This window comes from Panthera onca, chromosome D4 (genome assembly GCF_046562875.1).
Source record: "Panthera onca isolate mPanOnc1 chromosome D4, mPanOnc1 haplotype 2, whole genome shotgun sequence".
NCBI classification, from domain to species: Eukaryota; Metazoa; Chordata; class Mammalia; order Carnivora; family Felidae; genus Panthera; species Panthera onca.
The window spans coordinates 83,541,298-83,562,452 of NC_138351.1; the positions used below are offsets into that span (position 1 = coordinate 83,541,298).

A 21,155-nucleotide genomic window follows, 5' to 3' on the forward strand; every position below is an offset into this window, starting at 1 on the left:
CGCAAGCAGAAGAGAAAGCCAACTTGACGGTAATTGTCCCTGAACATTGTCAACTACATTTTTTAGAGTTTAAAACTTCATTTACTTACTTTATAAAGAAGCTGCCATCTCTGGCATAGATTTATTTTGTAATCACAACACCAGCAATTTTAAGTATGCACTATTTTCAGTTAAATGTCATTATAGATGGGCACACTTACCTGCTTGTAATTTGTGAAAATCCGAAGCAAAGTACCAGATTAGATACCTTTTTACAAACGTGTACATAAAACCAAACATAATATTTAAGGGAAGTGTACAAAAAAGAGAATAATAAGCAGAGCAACATTGCGAAGATGCATAAAGGAGAGGCTTCTGACATTAAGACCACCACTACATAAGACACAATACAGTGTGTGTGTGTGTGTGTGTGTGTGTGTGTGTGTGTGTGTGTGTGTGTGTGTCTTTTCCCAAGAGACACATTTCCACATATATGGCATATATACACATAGCTAAACACATATACAAGTAATTAATTATTACTTCCTTCATAAAATTTTCTCTAGCTTGACTTAATTTAACTGCAGACTTGGACAGCCCACAGTTGGTGCTTATCATAAGTTCACAGACCAATGTTATAAATTTTAAAAAAGTATTCCTCTCATGCATTTGATTTCCTCTTTAACTATTTAAAATCCCAACCTCAAGACAAAATGAAGAACACATTGTTCGGCCATTGAGAAGCTGGTTCAAATTAAAACAAACCTGCCCATTGCAAATCCTAATCCAAGTGGTAAATTATAGATCAGTTTACAAATGTAGCACTTTTCTAACCAATAATAATGAATTATCAATGCTAACTGAATTGATGCTTCTCGCTTCATTTATTTTTAAAACCAGTTCTATCATTCAAGAAATAAACCACATCAATCTAATAACCCACTCAATGAAGCAGAAAGCACACTGACTTGCTCTGCCAGGCATGTTCCGCCTACATAATTCAATTGAGCATATCCTATTTTTTAATATCATCTTGGACTGCTACTGTGTATATTGCAGTACTGTTAAGGCATGTCATGAAAGAGTGAAGGCAGAGGAAACTAAAAAATGAAAAAGAGTGGATAAGAATACTTCAGCATGTTCTATGAGGCATCGCTGACACATCAGTTAATTCCATAATGTGGCATTCAGAAGTCCATATATATTGTTTTAAAACCAGTCATGTTTAAATGAATTGCAAAAGCTAATTGAGAATCAGAAAAAAATTAGCCATTTCTTAGTGCATAATGTCAGTATCAGGCAAATATTGGGAAAACGGTCACAGAAAACATTCAACGTCTGCCGTCTTAATTCTAAAACATACTCTAACCCACGTATACAAAACTCTTACGATTTACATGCAAAAAAGAAATCCTTGAAAATTCCTTTCCCGTCAAGTTCCAGATACCACAAAGCATCTCCTGACTTCAGTATATGTACTGAGCATCCTTTAAAACTCAGTACCCGGTGCTCACTCACTGCCAACATCAGCTACAAAGACAGTTATCCTCTCCCCTCAGAAGTGACAGGTGCAGAAGTGCTTCTCTACTCTATGCTGGAGTGGAGCTGCCAAAAGGCCTCGAGATTTTTGAAAGAAAGGACCCCCATGGCTCCGAGGAAGCATTGTGCTCTACAGCAGAGTCAAAGGAATCTAATATGCCCAACTTATTACTCACTACAATATAGAAACTACTTACCACTTTCTAATGTCAAGAGTAATAACCAACCGTGAACTTGTCTGTCAGATAATATTAGAACAAATATCAAAATACCCAATGTGGGCTGGGTATAACCCACCTCCCAAGAGCTTTCCTTTTACCCAAGAAAGCAGTGATAAGTCTAATTAAGCAATAGGGCAGGAGAAGAGGAGGAGGGAAGGGAATATAGGCAAATGTAGGCACATGTTTGTGCATTACAATATGTTTCTTCATGTTTGTGATATTACAAGAGCTTGATATTCCAATTTAAGTCAAACAAGACAGTGGTGTGCTGTCAGAGGAGAAAACAAAAATGAGCATCTACTCTGTGTTAGGCATATTCACACATTATCTCAATCAGAACTGAAAAATCCACGTCTTAGTTTGGGAAGGGGGAAACAAGCAATGTATCTTATACGTAAAAACTGCTGAAATAGACCAGTTTTCTTAATACTGATTTCTCCCTATATATACACATCTAACTACCGTATCGTCCTTTTCCAAAGGAAAAAACACAATTACCTGGATAGGAAAAGTACCACTCCCTAATAGAGGGGACTTCAAAACCCTGATATAAATATATTTTGAGCATTATATTTATGGCAGAGTGTCTTTCAATGTTAACTCTACTGGCCAAAGTCACTAGGCAGTTAGCAACCCCTTTTTGCCCTCTCTGTGTCTTTGGCTGGGGAACTTTCTTTGTAAATGGTAATCTTCCTGTTTTCTCCCCTTTTTCTCTTGCCTACACAAGCTCTTTCAGACAACCAGCCTCAGTACAACCTCAACTACTGCCACATAAATCAGATCTTCAAGATGTAGTACGGCTGATGAAATGTAAATGACCTCATTGCTAAGGCAGGGGGTGGGGAAAATCGTGCCAGCTCTCCAGATCAATTCCCAAGTTTATATTTTCACAAATCTTTTTATGTACAGTTTGATTTCTTAACATTTTAATGAGCAAAAAAAAGTGCATCTATAGTAGCCAGTCACCACAGTTAAAGTGCAGGGCATGAACTAGATCCCAGGAGAGAACCAGTCCACCATGTCACCGCTGGCTTTAGGACATTCGCCACCTGGTTCCACGTCCCCAGGTTCCAACTCTTTTCATAATCAAAACACTGCTGACATTATAAACCCCAGACGGGTTTTCTAAAATCCTTCCCAATCAATATATCCAACACATAACTTATTGGAGACAACACCGAGCTCATTGATTAAGGTGAGTTCAGTAGCAAAGTTTTCAAAATAAATGAGACAAGAATGCAGCATTCAACCCCTTGTGTCACCAGACAATTTATGAAATAGGCAATTTCTGAAAGGGCTTTTCTTCCTAACAAAATCAACGATACTTCATGTGGGAGGAAAGCAGAGCAGAGGGGGTGGGGAGATGCATGGAGGACAGTTGCACAAACCTTCAGTTATGCATATATCAAACAGCAGATTGCACAGTATAGGAGAGAAACAACAGCTACAAAGCTCTGCGCACAAGGAGATACCAAGCCTCAGAGTATGAACCAAACACGAAATCAACACACCTAACACTGGTTTCACTTGCAAATGGAAATCAGAAAAGAACTCGAGATTCACATCAGTCTCCTTTGGATTCGTTTCCCCCAGTGTGAATTCTCATCTGGTGAGAAGGCCCATCGAGGGGACTTGCTCCAATCTGGATAAAGTAAATTGAATTTTCGCTGAAACTGAGATGTGCTCTTAAAAACCTAGTAAAGTTTACGGGGCGCCTGGGTGGCTCAGTCGGTTAAGCGTCCGACTTCGGCTCAGGTCATGATCTCACGGTTCGTGGGTTCGAGCCCCGCGCTGGGCTCTGTGCTGACAGCTCGGAGCCTGGAGCCTGCTTCGGGTTCTGTGTCTCCCCCTCTCTCTCTCTGCCCCTCCCCTGCTCATGCTCTGTCTCTGTCTCTCAAAAATAAATAAATGTAAAAAAAAACGGTAAAGTTTTTAATTTATAATATTATTCATCATAGAATTCTATCTGGAAACAAAACTTCGAAGACTACATTTGATGCAGTCAACTGAGATTATGAATAATGAGGCTAACCAGTTCACTCTGAATTTGGGGTGTGGGTGGGGAGATGTACGAGATCCTGCAACGGCCATCAATTTGGATGTCAATACTTTGTTTTCATTGCTTCACTGAAACCCATAAACAAAAATTAGTTGTATTCAGCAGATGAAAACCACCGACAGTCAGACACAGACATACACACCCCACAAATAAATGCCATCTGAAAGACAAAAGTGCAGGCTGACTATAATGTCCACTGGGGTTATAGAATGCTGGGAGATGAGACACATTTTCAATAGTTCAAAAGGAAAAAGGAAATGTGTGCAGGCAAACATTCAAATAAAGGAAGCAGACAGCTTGAGTAAATGAATGTATATTTTAAAACACGGAGAGCTATAATCAGCCCCTCTTGTAGGTTGCTGAAAGCTCATACAGCGGTCGATAATTTACCTTTGTCCAAAAAGAGTTAAGGAGGGACAGACAGGGAAACAGAGTGGGAGAACGTTTCCTGAGTTTTTTTATATCCAATTTATTTGTTCATTTCAAAATGTAGACTGTGATGAAAAGATCAGTGGAGCTTAAATTCCTAAAATACTCTATTTCAATGTTTAATTTTTTGTTTTTAGTAGCATGAGGGAAATGCTGACCGTCCAAGTCCTGCAATTGAGATGAGTGGCACTGACTTGAAAGAAAAGCCTTTGATTGATGATCTTAAAACTCAAGCTGAAAGTTAAAAACAGAACACACACAAAATCCAAACACGCAAAAAGCTAACAAAATTTCGATTTTAAACCATTTCAGGTTAAAACCAGGGACTCCAAGTAAAAGCTACCAGAGGTTTTAATGCGTACGACTGAGAAGGGTAAAGCAGAATGGTAACAAGTTTTTAGAGGCCTAATTAGCACCAAGTTCAAGAATGTTGATCAGAAATTTCTAAATATGAAAAGAGGAAATGCAATTTTTTTCTTTCTCTGTAAATGTCAAATTAAATCCAAGATCCATATTACACTTACAACCAAACTTTAAAAAAAATGTTATTCAGTGAGAAAAATCTTTGCATAAGGGATTTTATAGAAAGGCCTTTCAACCCAAACATAAAAGCCAGGTCAAATTTCTAACAGGGCTGCTCCAATGCTACAGAATCTGCTTCCTTTCTTTGGTATATTTCAATGTTTACTCCTACCTTACTCTTTTTTTAAATATAAATGTTAATTTTGAGTTCTACCTATGTTATCATGCTAATTTGTGCAATACCTAATATACACATTCGCTGTTGTCATGCAAAGATAAAATTACAAAAGAGTACAGAAATTCATTATATTCTGTAACATGTATCATATAAATTTTATATCTAAATTATCATGGATAGTAAGTACATCGGTGGAATGCTAACAACAGCAGAAGAACCACCTCTCTTCTAGAACTACTTTTAAGTACAGAGCTTCAGGAAGTGAAGTCCAAAAGCAAAAATACTGGATCTTATTTAAAAAAAAAAAAAAAAAAACTAACAAAATTTCTCTTTCTATCCCTCTTTTTCTTCAAAAAAATTACTTAAAGTCGTTCCCAAATTACAGTGTTATGTAAAATCCTCTGTTCTAACATTTCATTTTATTAACGTAAAAGCTTATAGCAGAGAGGTGAAAATGAGAGAGCTACATTTTTAAGGTCAGTATTAAACACCAATAAACTTCTTGACACTTGTTTCAAATACTTAGAAGATGGACAAATGATTTGGTTAGAATCTCTTACAGTTAGCATTTGGTGGCACTGGTTGGCCCTAACATTATTACTATAAAATATTTTGCCTTGTTTCATTTCCTTAAACATTTTAAGTCCTGTCATCTGAACGTTTATGTTATCAATATACCTAAAAGGAAGAAAGAATGGGGAAAATGGGCGAGGAGGGAATACAAGTCAACACCTACCAAAGGAATAGAGTCCCAACAGTAAAACTGCAAACGTGATTTCACTGAAGAAGTAACTGGCCCTCAGGAAGATGCTATTAAAAAAAAAAAAAAAAAAAAAAGAGCACTGATAGAAATAGTATTTTGTAAGCATATTAAAAGCTGTCAGCTTTTAAATATTTTAAATGCACACAAAAATGTGCACAGATGGGCAACTTTTCTGCTCACATTAGTCTAGAAAAAAAAATCTTTCATTATCAAGCTCAAAGTCCTTGAATTTTTTAAACTTAATTGTGCCTCTATTTCTAAGAATTCACACCCAAAGGCCAAAGCTTTCCTGCCACCAGTCCTTCAAATCTGACTTGGACATTACACGGGAGGAGGCTCCAAGCCTCCCTGAGGTCTCACTCCTTTTACAACACACGAAAAAGCAGTCGATAATGGGCCCATGCTGAATTCACTGCTCTCCACGTCTCCTCTTGGGACACAAGCCTAGCAGATGTGATAAAAACTGTGTCAGAGAAGTGGCTCTAGTTTGTGCCTTAATGACAACTTAAGCCTCTAAACCAATACAACCAAAGGACTAACAGAACTGGCTGTTACCTCTCTCTCCTGCCAATCTTTGAATATCTCTGAACTGAATTAGCACCTCTACCCACAACATCCCCTGCCACCCCACAAAATCTATTCTAATTTTAAAAGATAAATGAATTCAGCAAAACACGTCGGCGGCACAAGTGTCTGGGCTGTGTGTGTGCGTGTGTGTGTCCTATAATTAAGCCCTAACACATATTTCGTGTAGTTTATATTTTCTCAAGGTATGATTGTGCATTCAGATGTCTTGAAGGAGTGTCCGATTTCCTCTGATCACCACCCCAGTAACCGTGTTAAACACGCACAACTGGTAGGCTTACAGTTTCCAAAGAGTGCCTCCAGGTCTAAAAATTATTTTTAAATGTGTCCAACCGTAGGAAAGACCGGTGATATTCTGAGTTACTGAAACGTCCTGATTATTAAAATGTATACAGAAGAATTTTTAAAACCGGTGGGCAGTTATACTTTTAAACTTGTAAGCACTCTTTGTCTTACCTAATGACACGGTACCAAAAAAATAGATTTAAATGTGTACTTCTGATAACATTTTCTAAATGCTATGATTCGGCCTTCAGATGATAGGCCTTTTTACCCAGTATCTTGAAAGCCTATTCAGTCACAATTGCATACCCACTTAATCAGCAATCATTGTTCTGGGATGCAGGACTTTGTTGTCCAGACAAGCACCAAAACCTTAAAAAAATTTTTTTCAGAACTGGCATAAGAAAAAAGTGATCTCTGTCAGACAAGGACAAATTTATGCAAATCTTTTATAAACATTCACAAACATTTATTTAGCTTTTGAAATGTTGGCCTCATTTGAGAGCATGAAAATGAGGGGGAAGTAGGGAAACGCAAAGGACAGCTTAGAAGCTGGCACACTACATAAATATTCAGAAGGAAGATTATAGGATTCGTGTTAGGCTGTCTTAGGCTTCTCCAAAGTCCACACAGAATAGCAAAGAACAAAACTAACGAGAAGTACAGCAGATGTTAGACAATGCATCAGCCTCTTTCCCTCTCTCACTTGGCTATACTTGGACGCTTTTATATTTTCTTTCAATATGGTTAGGTCATTCAAGGATTCTCCTATAGACTCTGTATTGTGGCTGCAGATCTATAAGCTGGAGGTCTGTCAGCTTTCCAAAAGTTTCCAATGAAAAGGCATTATGCAAATTCTACCTCTCTTACCCTCTTTCAGGGGGGAAAAAAAGCCTCCAGTATGCAGTCATCGGAGTATTGGAAGCCCCAGCCTTCATTTCTGTATAGCTGTGTTTGCCTCAGGGCCACGCTGCTTGTTTTGACAGTGGATCCCCCTAGATAGTTGGGATTAGTCGAGCTTGTTTAGATAAACTTGAAATCAAGGCCTTCTCTAGGTAGACAGCTAGATGTAGCTACCGAGTTTCCAGCTGCCTCCTCCTTTCATCCCCAAACAACTGGAGATTCACAGTAGCTATCACAGCCACAGGCTATGTCACATACATAAGTACAAAATTAAAGGCTGCTAAAAGAAGCCTTTGTAAGTCTTAGTGCTAAAATAAGGAATCTGTACTGCTTGGTTTATACAAATTATTCTAGCACTACCAGTATGGAACTGAAATCATCAGTTAACAAGGCATATTAATCAAGGTTCCCAGCTTCTTTGGATAGGCAGGATCATAGTTTGATAATATATCTAACCTTCTGCTTCTCAGCTCTTGTATGAGAGTAATCGCTTAAAACGTTGAAAAGGAAATAATAGGCTTTATTTATCCAGTGGCAGGAGATGTCAGACGCCATCAACAAACACTGGGAACAGACTATGAAGATCAAAATGTAAATATCAAATCTGCTTTTGAGAGAGAATTATTTAGCAATTGATTAGACAGGGCCTCACTGAACAGTCATCTCCAATTACAGAACGGTTTCAAATCAACTTTTATTTCCCACAACTTGCAGATCCTAATAAAATGGTATCAGGAGGACTCGAGAACTGAGGAAATTTATACTCAGAACAGATCAATGACATCCAACTATACAGACAGAAGGCAGGTGATATGAAACAGTACTGAAATAAAAAAAAGTTTGCAATTTAAATAATTCTCCAAAATCTAATACTCAAGGATTTCTTTCTTTTGAAGCTAGAGACAGCTCTTCAGAGGGCCAGCAAAATGTAAACAAAGAAAATAATTCCACATATATGTTTTATTTTACTTTACATATCTTGCTCTAATATGTGGATGCCAGTGTTTACCTGAGGCTGGGATAAACTGTAAACACAACAACAGTATCTGAATAGATTTAAACACTTTTCAGATCAATTCTAGAAGATACCATACAATCTTGAAAGCCTCCACCCTCTGACCACACTATCAAGTCACACAAGGCAGTTATCCATCAGTCAAGTGTTGATTGATTGACCAACGAAAACATGTTCTCGTAATTCAACAGCTAAGTCACTATTTAAAAGAAAAGCTTTATGACATGCAAGACATTCTGGAACAACAATCATCAATTTGAGGTTTTCCTAAGGAATTTTTGGTTCATTCCACTTACAACTTACCAAGTAAAGAAGGAGTTGGCAAACTTTTTCTCTAAAGGGCCAGATAGTAAATATTTGAAGGCTTTGCAGGGCATTTATGGACTCCATCAAAGATTCTTCTAGGGCTTTTTGTTTGTTTGTTTGTTTAAATAACTCTTCATAGGAGCACCTGGGGTGGATCAGTCGGTTGAGTGACTGACTCTTGAATTAGGCTCCGGTCACAATCTCAGTCATGAGATTGAGCCCCACATCGGGCTCCATGCTGAGCTTGGAGTCTGCTCAAGATTCTCTCTTTCCCTCTGCCTCTCTCCCTGCCTTGCACTCTCCCTCTAAAATAAAAATTAAATTAAAAATTAAAAAAAAAAAAAACCTCTTCATAAAAGTAAAAACCACCTTAGCTCAAAGGACACACATAAGAGCCACCCCGAGGCAGTACTTGGCCAGGTGGCTGTAGTGTGCCAGCCCCCAATCCAGAAATTTCTGAAAGGTCAAATGGCCATGCCAATCGTATTGGCTCTATGGTGAGCCAACAATTCACACATGGTTATTGCTAAATGGCCAAATATCTACTGCATTCCAACATGCTCTCTTTTTAGAAAATTATTTAAAATACAAAAACAGAAACAGGGGCACCTGGGTGGCTCAATCACTTAAGTGTCCAACTCTTGGTTTCAGCTCAGGTCATGATCTCATGGTTCATGGGCTTAAGCCCCACATCGGGCTCTGCTTCTGAATCTCTCTCTTTCTCTCTCTCTCTCTGCCCTCCCCTGCTCATGCTCTCTCTCTAAACAAAATAAACTTTAAAAAATTGTCAAAAATAAAAAACAAAGAATTACAAACCAACCATATTTCACTATTCAAAATTCACAACTGTTTTTTGGCACAAACCCCTCAGAGAAACAACTTCTTAAATTAACAGTTCACTATTACTACAGGTAAGGTTCAGGGTTTTCTTAACAGATAGACTGATGTTCTCCGGATCATGGACAGCTCTTCAATTTGAGAATTATTTTGTTTACAGTATCACAAAAAGCAGTATTAAAAGAAAAGTCTTTTCTAGCGCTTTACTCGCCACTCATGCGAACAACATGTTACGGACCCAACGTGCTATTAGATGTAGAATGTACCAGGGCCTTCTCACTACTTAATTTCTGGCCCTTCTTTCAACTTCTTCCCTGTAAGTGTGTTTTCCAGGATATTATCTTCTTTCTTCTAACTCTGCACTCTCCTCCATTCATAGTCTATTTACACTTTAATTCCAATTATCATTGCTTTGTAAAAGAGTCCGATTCAAATCTTCACTTCCTAGACTACATCTAGCACCAGGCTCTATTCCAACTGCCTTTTGGACATTTCTTTTTCTCTTTTTTTTTAATTAAAAAAAAAATTTTTTTTTAATGTTTATTATTTTGAGAGAGAAAGAGAGAGCAAGCAGGGAAGGGGCAGAGAGAGAGAAACACAGAATCGAAAGCAGGCTCCAGGCTCTGAGCTGTTAGCACAGAGCCCAATGCGGGGCTCAAACCCACAGACTGCGAGATCATGACCTGAGCTGTAGTGGGCCACCCAACTGACCAAGCCACCCAGGCGCCCCACCTTTTGGACATTACTGCCCCATGTCCCCTAAGTACCTCAAGCTTAACATGTTGAAAATCCAGATGCATCATCTAGGTTCCTGGAACCCCACCACTCATTCAGCTCTTTCACCCCATTGAAACAAGAAAAGAACTCAGGGCACCACTATTACTCGCTGGGGGACAGACGATCCATTTGTGTGACTTAGATTCAACTTATTTGCCATGGTTGTTGAATTTTGAAATAAATCCGTGAAGAAAAGCTTCCAACTCCTTAAAAGCTTCTCCAATGTTAACAAACAAGAAAGGAGACACAAGGGAGCCCCTGGAATCAAGAGCATTTCAGTCATCTTAGAAGAGGAATATTTTTAGAAGATGTATTTTAGAAGAAATATTTCAGTCATCTTAGAAGATGAAGAGGGTTATTTTTCCCTAAGCAAGATAATCTTTTCAAACCAATGTGTTAAAGGCCCCGTCTGTGCAGAGCTCGTGATCTGGTTGGAGAGATGGATGCCTCGCAAAGGTAGAAGGTGACCGTGGCAGGAGCTATGACAGAAGAGAGTGCTCTCCGACAGAATGACAGGGCCTGAAATTAGATGGAAGGGTCACGAAAGGCATCTCAGGAAGTGGCATTCTCAGCTGGGATGTTAGGAACAAGGAGGTGTTCACCAAAGATTGGAAGAGGAACAGGGAGAGGTAAGGCAAAAAAAAAAAAAAGTAAAAGCATGAGCAGGAGCCACTGAACAAGAACCTGGGCACGTTCAAAGAACTGAAGTCAGCCTAGCATGTTGAAGCAGAGGCAGCAGGGAAAGAGAACGCAAGAAGATGAGGTTGGACAAGGTGGCAGGGGCCAAATCATGAGGGGCCTTACAGGGCATGTTAAGGAGTCTGGACGTTATTCTAGAGCACTGGAAGTCACGAAGAGGGTTTGAATCCTTTACATCCATTTGCATGCTGCTTTCTAACTTTGCTGCCACCCGCAAAGTCTTCCAGATTGTGAGGGGTTCAGAAGCTACCCTCAGTGAGCTCTTCACCTGAGCTCCCACGCCAATCCTACTGCTATCATTCCTAGCATTACACTGACCATAATCTTAGGACCCTACATTCTTTCAGGACGGTAAAGACACACAATTGGGTGCCCGCCAGCCCCCTGAGAAGGAAGAGGGGCCTCACACAGGAGCCTTAATAATAACCCAGCAACATGGAGAGGGATTGTAGTTGAAGAGAACAAAAGATGTGTAACAAATTTGAACACAGGATCAGCTTAAATCTCTCTTCAGAACATGCTCCTGATAATCTGTTATTTCTTCTGAGATTCCCAAAGTCCATTTTCCCGTATACAAAGAAAGCAGACTTCTTACTGCGGTAACCTGTTGGATATCATTGCATCTAAGAAGCCACTGATTGTAAGACTATTATCTTTCAGTACCACTAGGGGAGAAAATGGCCATAAATGATCTACCATCGACTCTAAGATGCATCCCAATTTCAGAGACGTTAAGATGTTAAGATGTGAAAATGTGTGCCTCTTAGAATTGATGGAATACATTTATTTACAGATCTGTCTTTCCCACTAGACTGAGCTAAGAATGCTAGGGATTACACCCACTGCCAATGTCCAGTGGAGTACCCAGCACAGAGGAAACTTCCAGTGAAAGATGGTGCTGAAAAATGATTGGGCGATATTAAGGGGATTTAGAAGAAAAAACATAGCATTAACTGAGCACTTGTTACTACCAAGCACTGTGCTAACAGCCTACATGTCTTCTTGTTTAACTTTCATAGGAAACCGTGAGACCAAATGGGCCAAAGGAGACCGGAATTTACCAGAGAATCAATATTTATTTTTGATATAGAAAATGAAAGGAATGGAAGAAATGATTAAAGTTGGTATAAATGTAGTATCAGTCATTTCTGTCAAAAGCTTACCATCTGTGCCCAATAAACATAAGAATTATGTATATAATTTAGGGGCACCTGGTGGCTCAGTCAGTTAAGTGGCCGACTCTTGGTTTCGGCTCAGGACATGATCTCACCTTTTAAGAGTTCAAGCCCCGCATCTGGCTCTCACTCATAGTGTGGAGCCTGCTTGGGATATTCTCTCTCTCTCTCTCTCTCTCCCCCCCCCAATAAATAAACATTAAAAAAAAAGAATTATGTATATAATTTAAAGTATCTAATTGACCTATGTAAGTCTCTTCTGATTCAGCCTTCATTATGTTCCTCATATACCAATGGTCATCTGCTCTCTGGAGGGGGTAAAGTGACCAGTGGAAGGAGACTGGAAAGCAGCGCTCTCTGGAGGGGGTAAAGTGACCAGTGGAAGGAGACTGGAAAGCAGCTAATACATTGCACAACCTGTGCTAGAAATACAGATGCTCAACGATCCTGCCAGTAATCTTATGTATTATAACGATTATCAACTTCTTATGAGTGAACTGAACTTTGAAAGCAGAATAACATTAGTTTCAGATAGAAGAGTGAAATAACTTGCCTAACTGCAAGTAGACAGTGAATGGACAAGCCAACATTCAAACCCAAGTTCATCTACCCCTGGAGCTTAAGCTGTTCTGACAATTCTCAGCTTGCTGCTTTGCTGACTACAAAGGAGAGTCTCATTCTTGGTCCCTACTTGATTAGGATTCTGTCTCCACAGTTACAAACACTCACACAGCTACACCTTTGCAGTGGTAGCCCTCCACACCAAATGAAGCTAAAGCCTCTCTCCCACCTCACTTTCCAATTGCAGCAGTGGAGCGAAAGATTCATGTTGTTGGGTCACAGGCTCTTAGGTAGGGGAGTCTCATGTGCCAGCCTGCCCAAGACATCCTGGTCTGCTCATGATTTCTGTGTTATCATGGTGCCCATTTCACTCTCGAAAGTGCCCTAGATGTTATGGTCATCAGAGTCTTAGAGAGAAACCCATGGCTTGTCTGGAGGGTAGTGAAAGAACACACAGCTGTTCTATCTGCCTTGTGATGGGAAACTGGGGAGAGAGGTTAGAATAGTTTTTATCACTTGACTCTAGGCTCTTTATCCACATTAAAAACTTATCTATATTCTAGGACTTAATACAATACCAGACATCATCAATTACATGGAAACAGAAAAATCTTCTCTTTGCTTCATTCTCCTCATGCTACATCAGATAACCTTTATCGAACCAGACTAATCCAGGTGTTGTGTATATATCATGCCCACTTCTCCTGCCAGTTCTACAAAATTACTATACTTCCTGTTTTAAAGATGAAAAAAAAAAAATAGGCTGAAAAACTACAGCCTTTGCCCAACGTGACCTTTACAAAGCCAGACCTCATATAACATGGGGATACTTGCCTTCTACTTTTCTTTGGGCCACATGTACACAAAAAAAGGGGGGGCACTTAAAATTGTAGGGGGGATTATTGTTAAGATGGGGCGCACCTGGGTGGGCTCAGTCAATTAAGCATCCGACTCTTGATTTTGGCTCAGGTCATGATCTCACAGGTCATCAGATCGAACCCTGTGTTGGGGTCTCTGCTGATAGCTCAGAGCCCACTTGGGATTCTCACTCTCCCTCTCTCTAAGCCCCTCCCGCCAGTCACGCTCACTCACTCTCTCTCAAAATAAATAAGTAAAATTTTAAAAAAGAAAGAAGTGATACATGAATAATGCAAAGATTTTAGCTGCCATTAAATCTGTTTATTATAACAGATATATTTTAGAAATTTAGAAACACTCAATTTACCAGCAGTTTAGAGCTCTAGAGATGAGAAGTATCTGGGAGGTTGGAAGAGTTCTCTGATAAAAATGATGCTCTCAACAATTTACAGTTTACACTTCTAAAATTAGATGTTACTAAAGAGGCATCCTGTTTGAAATACATTCAAATACAAGAACCTTAAAAGCCTCTGCTAGGTAAGATAGGATTCAATAAATGTGGGTTTTGGTTTGTCCTACCTCATTCAAATTCTGAGCCCAAGATCACAGTGGGAACGTTATTCAAACAATCATTTATTATTATATAGCAAATATTTGGAATACAAATACCCATACACAGTACCAGGTCCTAGAGATACGGACAGGAAGCAAGTAAGATTTCCTGACTTCCTGCCTAGGGGAGGAAGAAGATACGTGCATGAAGATACATGCAATAAAGTGTGCTGGGTTTTCTGACAGAAAGTATGGTCAAGGAATAAGGAAGGTACTGTCAGGTTCTACCAAGGGGATGTGGAAGACTCCTCAGAGGTGGTGACATGTGACCTGACTTTTGAGAGATGAGTCAGTATTTATTAGACAAAGTGCCGGGTAAGAATATTCCAGGAATAAAAGCAACGTGAAACAGTATTATATCACACATTTCACAAGGTTGATATATAAGCAAGTGACTTTGGTCAACTCAATGCTCTTTCAAAGACAATCTTAATTCTTTCATAAATACCATTTCATTTCTACCCACCAATCCCCACTTGCAAATACACACACAGGCACACACTACAGAGTAGTCCAACAGTCTGGGCTTCATGCTAGTTCACATTTGAAATCTGAAACTGACCAAAGTTGACAGTTTGAAATTATGGTAGCCACAAGACTCTTAACTCTGCTGCATGTAAGTACTTAAAAGATAAAAGCTAACACAATAGTACAAATCACTATATGCAACAAAAAGGGCTAATTCACAAGGACTGTGGGCCCCGTTACTAAATTTCTGGGGTTTTGAACATGGAAAGTCTCAAAACAGATTTCACGACGGAAATGAAATAAATGAAAAATAATTAGTTATTTGAAACCCCTTCATCACCATTACAAGAGTTTCCACATTTTCAGTACATTTTAGAACATAAATACTCAGAAACTGTTTCTGATTATATCTCTTCATCTCTACTTGACAAAGTACTCTCTCTTCCTTTTATGACTTCTCTAAAATTTGGTCTGGAATAGCGCAGGCTTATGAAGGAAAGGTTTTCTAGAATTCTTCTTAGGACCTGTCAAATTCTAGAGGCAAAGCTCATCACATATAACCCTAATACGTGACAAAACAAAAGTACCCAAACCGGGGTAACTGCTACCTTAAATCTGCCCCCTAGAAGGAGGAGGCACTACGTAACTATTGGTTATTAGATGCCTGTTCTCATTCTGAGCACTCTTACACATTTCAAAATCACTTAACCCTCGCAAAAGTCCTAGGAGGTCTTTACTCTGATTATCTCTAGTTCATAGAGAAGGAAATGACATCCCAAAGAGGTAAATCCCACTAAATAACAGAGCTGGGATTCAAACCCAATCAGTCTAGCTCCAAAGTCCATGCTCTTGATTACCACTGTCATGCACCTGGAGTCTCCTTTCTGGAACCTGGACTCCTTAACAATTATGTCTGTGTATTACATACTTCATATTCACAATTATTCACGGGCCTGTAATTTATCCTATCTGCTGAAAAGAGTCTCTAACATGGACTATAGTCATTCCAATACTCGAAGAATTCAGATTGACAGACAATAATACAGTGTAAGGAGTCAATGTTCCAAGTGCTCTCCAAGTGCTGAGATGGAGTAACTGATCAGTCAGGGCAAATTTCACAGAGGAAGTGATATAAAGCAGGGCAATTAATGCTGAACAGAAGTATACCTGGGGGATACCTGGTGGGAGCTTGAGGAAGGCATTTCAACCATAAAAACAGCTTGGGCAAAAACAGAAGTGGGAGAAAGCAAACCGTGTTGGGAAACAGTGAGGTGTTCTATGTCTGCTTATAAGGTGAAAAGTGGTAGGACACCAGGCTGGAGGCTGAGTCAAGGTCAGGCTGTGAAGGGCCTTAAATCCAAGTTAAGAAATTTGGTGTCAATCTTGAAGGCACCACGGAACCATCGAGAGTTTTGACTAAAGAGAAATGGTGTGATTTGACGTAGGTTTTAGAAAATTATCTTTGGCCATCTTATGGAAGGTAGTGATTATAAGGACATTGGGTTGTAGGCCATTAGGAAGAGTCCACATGAGAGAAGTTGAGAGTTGAATGCAGAGAGAAATGGCACACTAGGGAGACTGGAGAGCACCTGAGGAGGGATAATGAATGAGACTGGATGACTACAGACTTGCCCTATGTGTAACAGACTGGTTACGTGAGGCTGAAGTTAAGACTCAGACTACAACTCTCAAAAACAGCCACAGTCCATTTAGTCATAATCATGGAGTAACTCACCAGAAACAAGACCATCCAATAGTATTCACAGATGTCTAAAATTTAGTGGGGCTTTTTTGGAGCCAGAATAAAACCAGAAGAACACTTCTAATAAGAATGTGTAAGTAAGGATTGCATAATTACCATTTCCTGGCGTTAGATTCAAGTAAGTAGTAGTACAACGTAGCTGCATAGCCTGGCGCGCTTTCAGAAAGAATAGCTCAGAAAGAATTTGTCTTTTTAATGAGTTCCTTCTATATAACTGTAACAGCTGGGGAGTGACCAAATTGGGAAGAAATCTTCAACTTAAAAGAAAAGCCTTAAGTCAGAAAATGTATCAATTTTTCAATTGAGTTCAGCTACATGTTTAAGGTTTTGAAATACAGTTTTCGTTAAGAAGTCAGCCCAACCCTATCCCATTCTTAAATTCACCCTTTTCTGGAAATGGGGGAGAGGGGGAAACTCATGATATAGATATGACAGGATAGCTGCTCTTATATACAAGGTGGCTTTCTCTTCAGCACACACTTTAACAAGCATGAATTTTGACATTCATCCAAGGTGATAAATTTGACTTGTAACAACACTGGGAGAAATAAAAGCAACACGTGACAGATTTTTTTTTTCTTAGGATTATTGTTTACCCATCCGTGAACCTATACTCGAAAAAACATTAAAACCAAGACAATCATCAAGAACAGGACACTCTTAAACATATACAAGGAAGCAGATGTTTAATCTGGATTGCATTTATACATCTGCAATCTATCAATGAATCTTTTCAAAATCTGTAATGTGGTCCATCAAAATGGCTACACTGGATGGCAATCGTGGATACTGACGCACTACTTGAAGAAAGCTGCTTCGGCGGGGTGCTCTGTTGCTATTATGCTAAACAATCACCTCCTAGGGTCTAAAGAGATTGAGAGTTTATATCTGTGGATGAGAAAATTATGTTTCCATCTACAGTCCCAGACTGCCAAGTTACTAAGAAATATGGAAACGGACCTTTTTGAGCAAGAGGTGGAAAAATCCATAAATCAACAGTGACTCTTGGAAAAAGCACACATCTAAAACAAACTTAAAAGATGATCTTTAAGGGCAGCTTCAGGACTTTCCACTTGGGTTTCTCTGTACTACTCTGATTAACTTTATTACCTTCTACAGTGTCATGACACAAAGGACAAGAAATTTGAGGAATGTGATTACATGGTGGCGTCACTACCCAAAGGTCCTAGTTTTCAGAGACATCCCCAATTTCTGGTCATGCCATTGTTCTAACAGTCCAACAAAACAACCCCTGTAGCCTACTAGACCGTAAGGTCTAGACCCCTACTAGACCCCATTACCCCTGTAGCCTACTAGACACTAAGGTCCTTCAGGGGAAAGATGGAATCTACTACTTCTCTCTTCTTTACCTGATACGGTATCTGGCTCACAGTGTTCAGACACTACACTTATCAATCTCTCATTCAATGAATGCATAAAATCAAATCTAGTCTCCCAGTTTCTGCCATCAAAGGCACAAGGGGGAAAAAAAATCAGAAAATGCAGCCACTTATAAGTTAGTCTTTTAAAGGTCGGGTTGTAGAGCCCTTTAAAAAAAATTTTTTTTTAACATTTATTTATTTTTGAGACAGAGAGAGGCAGAGCATGAACAGGGGAGGGTCAGAGAAAGAGGGAGACACAGAATCTGAAATGGGCTCCAGGCTCTGAGCTGTCAGCACAGAGCCTGACGCGGGGCTCCAACTCACAGACTGCAAGATCATGACCTGAGCCGAAGTTGGATGCTTAACCGACTGAGCCACCCAGGTGCCCCTGTAGAGCCATTTTAAAGTGTGATCTATTTGACCCTCTGGCTGAGATTCAAATGAATCAATATATTCTGTTCCCATGTATATGGTTTCCAGGACCAAACTTGACCTCACCATTTAAAGTGGATCAAATCTGAGATTATATGAGCAGATTGGAAGTATGACAGCACCCACACCTTGGAGAAGAATGAGGGTGGGGGGGAAGGAAGCTCAAGTTTCCAAGAGAAATGGGATATACCCAGGTCTGAGTCCACTCTTTGTGAGTTTGGTGAAAGCAAGGCCCAAAGTCTCAATTCCAATTTGAAGATTCTACAGCTTAGACAAGTCACTATAGAAAGACTGGCAGAATCCTTCTGGAATCAATGTCACATTTTATGCAAACCAGGCGCACAGCACTGTGGTTCTCCACCTAACAATAATGAGAAAAATCAAATTGTGTCATTTGTTTTAAATCTTGTGTGAATATTACACACGTATGTCATATTATATAATGTCACTATGAGACTTCCTTTCACAGTAACAGAAAATTTAGGAGCTGTGGACTGTATCTGTAATTTTCTGTATTATTATATATTATATTGTTACTATATCTGTATTCTTTCAATGAATCAGGGCATGAACAAGTTTTGAATAGAAATGTTTAGTCTCTGGCTTATCAAGATTTAGAAAAAAAAAAAATAACACAAAAGTTTTTAAACAGGAGCTCACCAAAAGAACTGAGGCCATCACCAACATACAGGCAGTTTAAGTCTTGAGTAAATATTATCTCTGTTGTCTTTCTAACCAGAATCTTCCAAACCATTTACATAGGTTACACTATGAATAATTGTGAGCTTAAAAAATGTTTTCTTTAGAGCATACCTGAAGTATGAACAGATGAAAACTCCATATTTAAGCAATTACACGCAACTCACAAATGCCAATTTCCATCACAATTAGCCTAAGTTATGCAACATATTTTGGTTCCTTTTTAGTATATAGGTGATGTATGTTTTTATAATTTGCTTAACTGCCTATAGTGAAATTTTAAAATCACACAGACCATATAAAACCATAAAAGAAAGGGTACCTTTTTATTTTTCCCAATGTCCCATGTTTCTACATTGCTTATAGAGCTTGTACAAGAAACACTGTTAGTTTCTATATAAAGATTTCCATAAAATTTTTATAGTTTCTATAAATGCATAAAGATTGTTGGTTTCATTATAACCTCTGTTTCAGTGCCAGTGGAAAGAAAAATTACCTGCAACTCTAAACAGCAAACTATATAAATAGGGTGAGTAAGGGTGCTCAGACCTCTATTCAAAAACCTCTAAGACACTGGCTATATTTCACCAAAATATAGATGAGCACACTGGAGAAGCAACTTCTCGCACACCCCCTCTAAGCACTACTCTTGGAACAAACAGGCTGTAAAAAGTGCAACTGTGAGAACAAATTATTAATTCTTCATGTTTTAGGACAAGAGGTAATCGTATTATAACTAACATGTTTTAAAATGGTATGTGTAATGCCTATTACACTTGACATATTACAAGGCTATTTATGGAAATCTTCTGATAGGTTACCATAGCTTTACTCCAAATTATCCCATAGTACATGTTATAATTACTAAAGGCCCTTTTTAATCTGGAAAAGCATATAATGTTTTGAAACCAAAGATGGGATTTTGATGAGAATGGTTGACCATAATTTGCTAACATGTTAACTATCCTTTCCTCCCTTAATTCAATTAGTATTCATTAAAACTACACTAATCACAATGAATAAAGTTTTACCAATTATTTCCATAATTATGAATGAATACAGTAAACAGAATAATTATAAATCTACTTAATTAACTACAGGCTGTTTCCAACAAAAAAAGGTATTCATGTTTTGTATTTTATTTTTAACGCTAGATTGACATGCTCATATCTTTCAGAACCATTTCTAGAAATGAAAAATAATCTTATTGCGATTCTGGTCTTTTTTAACAAATTTTTCTATGGTCCAGGCTTTATTAAGAACTTCATTATCTAAACCTGGAGTGAGAGATTGAAAAGAATGTGGTTTAAGCTACCAAAACCAAAGTAACCAAAAAATCATATCCGTGATTTCGGAATCTTAACACCACCCGCCCCCCTGCCAAAAAAAATTTAGACTACTTCATATTACGCTTAGGGACACAATTTTTTAAATTTCTTAAATACGTTGTTACAAGATTTATTTTTTTAAATGCAGGATTCAAGTCAGGATCCTATCAATGCTGATGTTTTAGTATTTAAACCAGCTAAGCATTAAACAAAAGCAGATGAATAAATAATGTGAACTCTGAGAAGCCCTTGCTTTTGCCTTTTTGGTTTGTTCCTCTATTTTCAAAAATACAGGAATTGCATGTCTTTCCGGAATTAACAAAGCCTATACTTTCAGGTTTCAAGATAGCAGGCTTACCAGATTTTAAATGAAATATTGAGTGCTACAGTGATTTAATGGTTTTAAACCATAGATGTTGTTGCGGTCTGAGGGTGTCACAGACAACTTAAGGAAGAAAAAAAAATGGGGCACAGAGAAATCACTTTGTCAGTAATTACAATCAAGAGTCCTAAGATGTGGCTCAGGCTGCTCATTACTTCTTCTTTCTGAATCGAGACCCTTATTTACATTTCAGATTACATTTTTTATGAAACAGTAAGATCTATCAGAGCTGAGAGGAGCGAAATAATGAGGGGAAAACATTTTAATAAAACGTGTTGGGTCTGCATTACTTCCGTGTCAGAAAGAAAGGCTACTTCTGTAGTGATGGATCATTTATTCTGCTTCTAAACGAGAAGCAAAAAGATGAAACTGATGAACTTTTACTGCCCATTTGTCTTTAGC

General features: G+C 38.7%; 1 protein-coding gene across 20 annotated transcripts in view; it reads right to left on the reverse strand.

Moving 5' to 3' along the window:
• The window catches only part of DENND1A (DENN domain containing 1A), a 509,645-nt gene that overhangs the window by 354,813 nt on the left and 133,677 nt on the right, over nucleotides 1-21,155 (reverse strand). The window lies entirely within an intron of this gene.